At 40.0% G+C, this 11236-nt stretch overlaps 1 pseudogene; it reads right to left on the bottom strand.

The window, feature by feature from the left end:
• Nucleotides 1-3529: 3529 nt before the first annotated feature.
• On the bottom strand, nucleotides 3530-7371 carry LOC116674971 (leukocyte elastase inhibitor-like; annotated as a pseudogene).
• Nucleotides 7372-11236: the final 3865 nt, after the last annotated feature.

Genomic DNA, 11236 nt, shown 5'->3' with positions numbered 1-11236 from the left:
ACGCTCAGATTAGGGGAAAAACAAAATAAGTTACCATAGTTATGCGGATGACACACAAATTTACATAACCTTATCGCCAGGGGACTATAGTCAAATACAAAATAAAACTGACTAACTGCATCAAACAAATTAACGACTGGATGTGCCAGAACTTTCTGAAATTAAATGAAGGAAAAACTGAGGATTTGTTTTGGAAAAAAAGGAACGATTAAAAGTCTGCGCTCAGCTTCAAACAACAATGTTAAAAACAACAGACAAAGCCAGAAATCTTGGTGTAGTCATGGACTCAGACCTGAACTTTAACAGCCACATTAAGACAATTACAAAGTCAGCCTACTATCACCTAAAGAAATATCAAGGGTTAAAGGACTTATGTGTCACAGGACTTGGAAAACTGGTCCATGCTTTCATCTTCAGTAGACTTGACTACTGTAACGGGGTCTTTACAGGTCTCCCTAAAAAATCAATCAGACAGCTGCAGCTGATTCAGAACGCTGCTGCTCGAGTCCTCACTAAGACCAAGAGACTGGATCACATCACTCCAGTTCTGAAGTCTTTACACTGGCTTCCTGGTCTCAAAGAATTGATTTCAAAGTACTCTTGCTAGTTTATAAATCCTTAACGGTTTAGGTCCAAAATACATTTCTGATCTGCTACTACACTATGACCCCCCAGACCTCTCAGGTCATCTGGGACAGGTCTACTTTCTGTCCCCAGAGTCAGAACTAAACAGGGTGAAGCAGCTTTCAGTTTCTATGCTCCTCCTATCTGGAATAAACTCCCAGAACCTGTAGATCCTGCTACTCTCAGTTCTTTTAAATCAAGGCTGAAGACCTTCCTTTTTTATGCTGCCTTTCTTTAAATTAATGCTAATTCTTTCTTATACTGCACTGTAACTTTTATTCTTGTGTTTTATGTGTCCTAATGTTTCTATTTGTTTTTAACTGTCTATTCATGTGTCTTATTGATTTTAATGCTTATGACTTTTAACTGTTGTACTTGTGTTTATCTGTTTAATGATTTGTGTAAAGCACTTTGAATTGCCTGTTGCTGAAATGTGCTATAGAAATAAAGCTGCCTTGCCTTGCCTTGCCTACGTCCTGCTACGTCCTGCTGTGCCTTGTAATGCCGCACAGCGTCCTGCTATGCCATGAACTACTACAAAGAACTTCTACAAACTACTAATTTTTCTATTTTTGTTATTGCCACTCTTCATTCTAACCCCAACCGGCCCGTCAGACACCGCCTACCAAGAGCCTGGGTCTGACCGAGGTTTCTGCTAAAAGGAAGTTTTCCTCGCCACTGTCGCACTGTTGCTTGCTCTGGAGGAAACTATTAAACTGTTGGGTCCTTGTAAATTCTGGAGTGTGGTCTATCTGTAAAGTGTCTTGAGATAACTCTTGTTATGAATTGATACTATAAATAAAATGAATTGAAAAATTGAATTGAATTGAATTAATTAAGCAAAATGAACAGAACAATTGCAGCGACAAGAAAACAGACTTGCTGTTTAATTTGTCAACAAACAGAGAAGAGATTAATTTTACAGGTCTGTTGTGTTTTTGTTGTTCAATCAGTGTGCTATGATGTGAATTTTTACCTGTGTCTTCCATGATGCAGCCCAGCTAAGCATCTGGGCACCTGCAGGTCCCCTGTAATGAAGACAAGGAGGAAGAAGAGCATAGATGAGTGGGAAAGGTGACTCAAAGGAAAGGACAGTAAAGGAAAAAAATAATGTGTTAATTGGCATTTACAACCCAAGATATAACACTTCACATGCTGCAGCGAGAGTTATGATCAGCAAAGAAGAATAGACTTTCCATAGAACTGGCACCTAGTGACAGAGGTATGGAGAGCCTATAGTGTGTGCACTGAGCTCTTGTCCTGACGTTAAATAATAGGCATAATGGCTCTTCAACATTAGTCAGAGCCCAGTGTTCAGTGGCAGCAATGTTCTAACCCCCGCCCCCTCCTTCTTGGACACAGGTGACTTGTCACCAATAGAAGAGTCTAATGACAGAAGAGAACTGATGGACACGGATCCAACACCCAACTCTCTCTCCAACACCCCCCCTCAAAACCATCCCTCCTCCTCTCAATCCTTCCCACATTGATCTTGCTTGGATCATTTATTCAGTTAAGCGCCTGGTTTATTAGATCTCTCTATCGCCCCCTGCTTATCAAGGTTTCATGTTGTCTTTTACCTGCAGAGTTGCGTACGTTGTTCCACCTCATGCGATGTTCTGGCCGAGACTCTGGCACAAAGTGATGGCCTACATTCCCATACTGGACACAATACCCATTGGAAAACTTTATTTTGAGATGGGGACAATATTAATATACAATGCTAAAGTTAACTTGGGCTGCACCAAACATGGTGTACTTAAAACCAGAATTAAAGTAATGATAATGATAAAATAAGGGCTACAGCCAGCAGCAAGTTTAGCTTAGCATAGAGACTGGAAGCAGGGCTCTGTCAAAACGGTGACAATAGCCTTAAAAGTTGTTAAGTCTGTACAAAAACAAAAGTGTAAAAACAACATAAGTAATTAAGTTAAATCAGTACTTCTACTTTTACCAGAGTATTTGTTAACACAATTATCTGTACTTCTACTTGAGCACGGGCAGTGAGTACTTTTGCCATCTCTGACGGCCTCTGTATTGTTCTGTTTAGAGTATGTATATATTGTGTGTATAGACTAGTGTGTACATTTTTTGTTTCGGGTGTGTTTGTGTTTTGTGTGTAAGCACAGTGTGAGCAACAATGCTCCAAAGAAAAATTCCTCGTATGTGTCCTCATACTGGCGAATAAAGCTGACTCTGATTCTGATTCTGATTCTGGTATGCAGGTCACTTGATGTAATCCAAGCAAATACATAAGGCTCCACCCAACAGTTTTGTGATACGTGGCGTGTAACTGTATGTCATGATCAAGTTTGTTGCTGTGACCAAGAAACCACCAGCATGTTGATGATACATCATCAGTTCCCAAATTGTCTTGGATGCCAATATTTGAATTCAAAGTCAGAATCCAAGTGACATTTAGAACAATACAATGCACGTCCAGCTTCTACATTTCCAAATGAGTCAGCTTCCCCAATTTCTGAGTAACAGGAAAATAGCCTGATAAGCATACATGTGCAGCGCAACCTCAAAAAGCCATAAAGCGAATGCTTGTGGCTTAAAGATCGAGCTCCCGCTCAAAACAACGCGGACAGGAGCAGTCTCTGTGGCGCATAGGTCAGCGCAGTCGGCTGTTAACCGAAAGGATGGTGGTTCAAGTCCACCCAGGGACGTTAGATGCTTAAATAACCTGGAGTAAGCCAACTCTAGGGTTTATCATTCTGCAGGTGAATATAGAGCAGCCCAAAGATAACCCAAGTGGCCTTACCTTTATCTGAAGGTACAGTTCTGAAAACCATTTACTGTACTATTAATCTTTACGGTCATTGGTATGCAGGTCACTTGATGTAATACAAGCAAATTTTAGGCCAGATAGAGACAAAAAGTGAGAGAAAAGAAAAAGAGACTAGCTGTCCTCCATCTCATTGGGTAAAAAGATGAGCATGCTAAGCTCCTTCCCTTTGTAAGGCATCTCTAGGATCTGTCCAGCAGAGGGTTTTAAACATACAGTACATATACTGTATATACACTGTGTGACAACTGAGTTGTGTATCAACAAGATAGTTATTTCATGTGTATTCTGTACGTGTGTTGTGTCTGATTTTTTGCTGCAACACTGGAATTTCCCTTTTTTTTTTAGATCAATAAAAATCTATCTAGTTCATGGGATGACATGCACAAATCTTCACAGTTACTGTACGGTAAAATGGATCATAACCAAACTCTCCTCCTTTCTCAATCATGTACCTTCAATGTCAATGTCATTAAATCCTGTTTAACAAAAAGTTATAATGATTGTTTGATTGTTGCCTTGTCAGTTAAATTTTTTTTACAATTAATCAATCAATTGCATCAGTACCTGCAGTTGGCCTTAGGGTTGTTGGAGAAAGGGAACAATGCTGTCTGGTGCATCATCTTCACTGGCTTGGTGTCATTCTGAAAACACACTGACTTTTAGAACAAAATACAGTCTGGGCTGGGATTCCCTCCTCACTGCTAATCATTTTTCCCCGCAAAAGATGAGAGTTGCTGGTCTACGGCTGCCTCAGTTAGTTTGTGTTATTAAAGCGTTAGTTTGGAGTCACCAAGTCATGCAATAACAAAAACAAACTAAGAGATTGAGGTATTGGTAGATAAGCAGCTCCTAATGTCCTGGTAGTTTAAATTAGTTAGGTAGTTTGATGGTGGCTTGTAAGAACCCCTCGAGTTTCCCCTGCATTTACTTCAACAAGGCTCTCTTGTGGCAAGGTAAAGTGGTGGTATATATAATATAGCACACTTAAATAGTGCATAGTACATTTAAACTGATATTAATTTGTTTTACCCCTTATGTTGTCTACGGGTCAAATTTGACCCTCTTCCAAAACATTTCTCCATCTAAAAACGTAACGAGGATGGTTCCCAACAACGCTCCTCACACGTTAAATGAATAATCAGTGTAGTACTTTCATTGAATAGGGTGTTTTGTCAATTTTATAGCATTTGGAGAAAAAAATAATTGATAAAAGAACTTGTGTTTGACTAATGTAAAAAAAAAAAAAATCCAAATTAAAAAATTAAAAAAAGACAAATGTCAATAAAAGTCACTAAAATGTGAAAAAAAAATGCCAAAAAAAGTGACAAAAATGTCAAAACACTCAAACGTTGAAAAAGTGACAAAAACATTGGAGGAAAGACACAAAAGGGTCAAAAAGACAACCAAAAACAAAAAACGAAATTTTGACTCAGAAAAAAAACAAAAAAAAACAACTTTGCAGGTCGGCGGGAAGACAACATGAGGTCATTTACCTGCTGGCTAAAATGTGTGTTGCTGTTCACCGTTTGATTTAACGTGAATCGGTCCATGGTGGTACCGACGTAATTTGGTTTGAACCCAAAAAAGTACTGAGTTCAGTACCCAACCCTTGCCCTGATGTAGAATTATTTTCCTTTACCTTTTTTCACTACTTTCAATGAAGAAGTCAGAATTAGTGTCTATGGCGTAAAGTGTTTGCTACCATATCATTGATTTTAAAACCCATTTTACCTGACTTCTGTCAGTGTTAGTTAACTGAATGCTTTCTTTGAGCAGTGTTACCTTGTTGAGTCTAAAGTGAGCATCCTGTGTGTCATGCTGCTGAAACTTCTCGTTCCAGTTACTTTTGAAGTAGATGGCATTAACCAGCACCAGCCTGCTCAGGCTGTCCACGTCACCCTCTGCCAACAAATCCTTAATTTTATCTGGTGAACAAAATTGACACATAAGTGAAGCAATGGCACACATCTGAAAGAAGTGTTGAAAAATGGTTGCTGCCATGTTTCCATTGGTGTTATGTGTATGTAAGAGTGTAGATCTACCTTGAGTCTGCTTCTGCACCCAGCTGTTGATCTTGAGTCTGGCGGCCTCTGAGCCACCTTTGAAGTCCACAGTCTCCAGCTCTGCGTTGTAGTGATTCTTGTTTTTTTCTAAGAAATCCTGGAACCATCAAAAACACATCTACCAATTCTGATCACCTAAACATATTAATCACTTTGCTTAACTTTAGTTAGTGGAACTAAAAGTCACTACAACAAGGAGAGCACAATCACAATGCTTACTCTCCACTCCCTCATCATTCCTTCTTACAGAGCTTAAATATTCGCATGAGCCTCTCACACCACACATACTGTACTCATGAAGATGCATGCACACATGCTAAACACACCTCAACAAACTGGAAGGACCGCTCCCGTACAGCCTGTTGGCAACACTGAGGGTATACGGAGCATCAGCCTTGTTGAGCTCGCTCAGCAGTTGGGCAAAGCTAACATGGACATCATCCTGACAATCCTTGGTTTTCAGGCACTGTGGACAAAGGAGAGACAACTGTTACAGAGATGCACTGTCAGACCAGTCTATTCTAAACAGTAGATTAGACCGGGCATCTTTCCTGTTAAGTGATGAGACTATAGACTAAATAAGAAATGTTTTCCTTTAAGTTGTTGAATTTGTGTGCTCCATGCTATGCATACATTACATTAAAGGTCCCATGACATGGTGCTCTTTGGGTGCTTTTATATAGACCTTAGTGGTCCCCTAATACTGTCTCTGAAGTCTTTACATAGACCTTAGTGGTCCCCTAATACTGTGTCTGGAGTCTCTTTCCCAAAATTCAGCCTTGGTGCAGAATTCCAGCCACTAGAGCCAGCCCTCAATGAGCTTTCCTTAGTATCCATAGGCAGGCTGGGGGAACGCATATCAATGTTAAAAAAACTCATAAAAGGGAAATTTTCATGTCATGGGACCTTTAAATGATGGTGAGTAACTAGAGTACACAGTACGCTCACATTTCTGGTGTAATCTTTCACAATATTAACATTTCAAATGACTGGAGATGTTCTCTTGGAAACATTTTGGATTTAGAGTAAGATCCTGCCCTGGGCCTCTTCACAAAATCATTCTGAACCAGCCTGCAATGTTAATCTGTTACTTTTATGACAGAGTGAGTGTGTGAGTGTGTGTGTGTGTGTGTGATACCTCTGACATCTGGGTGGCTGTGTTGCCTCTGGCCCCCAGCATCACCATAGCCAGGGCTGAAGAGATGCTGAAAGGGGAGTAGAAGATGTTTGACGTCTTGTCGTCATCTCCAAACTTTTGGAGCAAAGCCAGAGAGAAGGTGGTGTTGGCCTTGGACAGAGGGGCTGGAGATGCCATTGTGTCTGACACACAGGAGAGAGGACAGAGCATTAATTATTACAGATGTAAAACAATGTTATTTATCTGACTGGTTATTTATCTTACGCTCTCATTGGGCCAAACTCCACTGAAATATTTGTTAATTTACAATTAGCCTCTGAACAAGTCTCTGAATGTAAATATCTGAAATATTGAGACAATTTCTAAACCAGTAAGACTCAGTTTTTAGTACAGAAAATATTAAATAAAACAAACAAATGTAAAATGTTAGAATCGCTCTGGATAGCAAAAATAAAGTATTCATGTTACATTAAGTAGCTATTTATAATATTATACTGTACATTACATACACCAATTACTATTCATAACACCAGACAATGAGGATAAATGTGCTTCTAGTCGGGATCAGTTTAACCTTACTGCTGTTACACCAACTAATATGTAATCTAAATAATCATATATCACAAAATGAATGAGACTCATCCTCTACTCACCAACTTCTCTGGTGCTCCTCAAGTAATAAGGAGTTTTTCCTTTTCACAAGAAGACTTCTGTCCGAAGCTTTATATAGTTTCAAGAGGACTCCTGACGCCCTGAAAACCAGTCGAACCCCATCCTGTTAAAAATGTGTAGCACCCCCTCCGAGATTAAGGATCAGCTTTTGGTTCAGGTGTAGGCGGGGGGAATTAGGTATTGACGGGGTCTCAGTCTTTGGTACAACAGGAGAAACCAGATTAGCATGCAGCACTTAAAGCAATTCTGAAACTTACCCCGGAGTGTATGAACTTTCCGGCAAACTAGTCGTCTTGTTGTGGAAAGTAACGCTGAAATCATCATTTCTTGCTGCCACCTCCTGTCTTGAACGAGCTGCAGCATTAAAAAAACGTTTGAAAATAGGCTCGTTCGAGATGAACTGCGCCTCGCCTGTAAAGTGGACGAGAGCAGGCGGCAGCAGCGGGGGGCGGTGACAGAAAGCTGGGGTGAAGTCGGACAGTTTCCAGCCGATTCCAGCTCCTTCAGGCTGGACAGGAAGTGATGAAAACACTGTGGTGCGATTCCGATTTAATAAAATATAATCAGACCCACATATCAGCTTGTACACAGTCTCCAGTTGTTTAATTATGACAGAGTAGCTGGCAAAGTGCTCTACATGCGATCTGTTGCTGATTTTGATAGACAACACACTGGAGATGATCCGTGATCTGATCAGATTAGTCTGTCTGACTTCTAAACGTCTCTATCAGCCACACAACCTGTGTTCTGTATAGAATAAGTCTTTAAATCAGACAAATAGCAATTCAAATCCCTCCGATAAAAAAACAATAAAAAGTTTATATAAAACGTCATCATGTTGTAAACCAATCAGGTGTTAAATCAGCTAAGAAGCCGGCGTTTCCCAGCATGCTTTGGGTCCGCCTGGGTCTGCCTGGCTCTTGCAGCCGGTGAAAAGCAACTGCGCCGCCTGCGTCTCAGACCTGCGGCCGCCTTGCTCTCGAGAGATTTCCGTTGCCCACGTGTGCATGACGTCAGAGCAAGTCGGGATCAAGTCGGACACAAATCTAACCAGCATGCAACGGGCGCCGATCGCCGGTGATCGATTCTGCACAGACCTGGCTCATCTCCAACGAGCCTAATGCCTTGGCCTTGAAAGTGGGCCTTGGCTCAAGCTGTGTTCAGCATGGGAGGAGAACTCCTGATCCTAAATGGGAATATTTTCAAGCGATTGAAAGAGCACAACTCCTGGACGTGAACACAAGGTGCTGCAGGAGTTGGGAGAGTGTCAAGTCTAGCCACCTTGGAATTCCATTTATGCTCTTTGCAGACTATGTGGTTCATTTGGCTTTATCAGGCATTGATCTACAGCTTCCACTGGGGTGAATCATGAGGGGGAAAGCGTGCCTTGGCTCAGGCTGTGTTCAGCATGGGAGGAGAACTCCTGACCCTAAATGGGAATATCGTCAAGCGATGGAAAAAGCATATCTACTGGACATGAACAGCACCTCACAAGGCTTAGCAGAAGGTGGGAGTGTCAAGCCTGGGCACTTTATAATTCCTTTTCTGCTCTTTCCAGATTATGTTGTTCTGTTGGCTTCATCAAACAGTGATCCACAGCGCCCACTGGGGCAGATTGAAGTCCAGTGTCAAGTGTAACCCACATATAAAATGGGCAATAAATAGAATAAATACGTCCTATAAATATGTAATAAATATATTAGTAATATATACAAGTGATTATAAAATACATGTCAAAACTATATATAAGTATAAATAAATGGTTTATATTAACATGATCGCTTGTTAACATAGATATCATCCAAAACAAAGGCATATTGTTATTGTGGCATTAGCCTATAACGTTTGAGTGTTACTACACCCTAACCAATGGAGTGTTAGGCCCGCCTCTCAGCCGTTCGCGCTATTGAGTGAGACCGGAAGTGACTCCAGAAAAGCTGAATCATCGTAGCAGCATATACTTATACATTTTAAGGCTAATGTTAAGTTGTGTGACTGTTGACGTAAATTAAATATTGAGAAACACTGGAGAGAGACTGAAGAAGGCAGGTTCAAGCTATTGAGCTGTCTTTTTGTACTGGTGAGTTTGTAATGCTCCGCTAGCTTATATGCTAATGTCCGTCATTAGGTGCCCATTGTTCTCAATGTAAACGGCGCTAGCAATTGCTGTTGCTAACTTGAGCTAACAGCTAAAGTATATTGTCTTTGTTAAATTACTAACATGGATTAAACGATAAAACAAGATATTTTTATTGTGTTACGGACTACTATCGCTATTAGTGGAGTAGCTCCGTCAAGTTGTTTTGAAATTTCGTTTAATGTCAAGTTAAATTGTTGTTTTAACCGTTGCGGCCTAGCAGCCCACTTGAACCCTGCTAACAGTCTGTTATTGGCCTGTTAAGACACTGAAACTAGCTAGTGAATGATAATGAGGTCTGACTTTTATTCATTCATTTAGGGCTATTAAGTGTATTTTGAATGTATTTCTGTGTACTTGTGTTATTTTATGTATTGTTATTAAGCACCTTAGTAATAACTATGTTTTATGGTTATGCACTTTATTCCAAAATGATAGTTATGATATATTGAGAAATTTAATATGTTGTACCACTTAACTAGAAACACAATACTGTGATTAGGGATATTGAGTTTATTGATACAAGCCTTAGCCTACGACAGCAATGTCAACAGTGTTAGCTCTAAGGTAATTTTATGTTGACCTATTCCTTATAGGTCAGGTTTTTTTGCTCGATTCAACGTTGAGGGATCGCAGTCTGGTGGAGTCTAGACCGGCGGAAATCAACAGAGAAACATAGAGCGTAGAGAAACTGGATGGCGAGCCAAGCCCACTTGATGTAGAGCCGGTTGTAGCCAGGAGGTTGCAACATAGAGTCTTTACAGCGGAGAAACTTGATCTATTACCCCTTTGGCCAAGGGGTCAGGTAGAACTGTGTGCACACGTCACTTCCTTGAAGGAGGACAAATATCCTTTTAGCGCATAAGGAAGTGAGAACAGTATTTTAGCAGACCCGGGTCTAATTTATTTTTATTAAACTGGACTGAACATTTATTATTTTAATACTTTGTATTTTCTTTCTACTTTTTTATATGGGATCCCACTTTTTCACCTTACTTCAATTGATGTATATAATTGTTAATGTATTTTTGCTACTTACCCTGTTAGTTATTGCAATTAATACATACAGTTAAACTTCTCCTGTGATGTGTGTGTTATTTCACTGTGGTAATTCAATCCTTTGGCTTCAGCGAGCAAACCTATAATCTTCTGATCTGGCCAATTCCGAACATCTGGATAGCTGAAATATCTCTTATTGTCAGGTAAATTTATTGGTTATTCTTATAAAAGTGATCAGCCTTGAGTAGCTGGTTACACAAGCATTTGGAATCAAAGTCAGCCCCTCCAAATCTCAAAGCTCAGGATTTTTCCCATTGCGTTCGGAGTCAATTGCTGTCCCAAGTGAAGACGTTCTTGTATCTCAAAAGCTTATTTCAAACAGTGCAACTTGTTCCAACACAAAAAACCACAATACTACTGAAACTTTGGATGGTCGCCTCCGCCTCTCACACGGAAGACTGGGGTTTTATTTCCCTATGGGGAGATCTGACTACCAGCTGCTAATTATTTCCCAAGGCTAAATCGACACTAGTATCATCTGCCAGAGTAGTTTGGATACGAGGCCCAACCATAGCAAAAGATATGAACTTTTTTAAGAATGTATTATAGTGGATATACTCCAAGAAAGACAAAGGTTTTACAAAAGGATTGTGAATGATCCTGCTATCAAAGCTATTAATAATCAAATATAATATTTACCAATTTACATGTGAAAATATGTCTGCTCTATACACGTTAAATTAATTTACACATTTATAGTGTGATGTGTATATTCTCATACTTTTTTACAATATATTTTGTTTTCATCC

Source organism: Etheostoma spectabile, unplaced genomic scaffold (genome assembly GCF_008692095.1).
Source record: "Etheostoma spectabile isolate EspeVRDwgs_2016 unplaced genomic scaffold, UIUC_Espe_1.0 scaffold00001362, whole genome shotgun sequence".
Classification (NCBI taxonomy): Eukaryota; Metazoa; Chordata; class Actinopteri; order Perciformes; family Percidae; genus Etheostoma; species Etheostoma spectabile.
The sequence above is the reverse complement of the archived record's forward strand: the minus strand, read 5'-3'. Positions and strand labels throughout refer to the sequence as shown.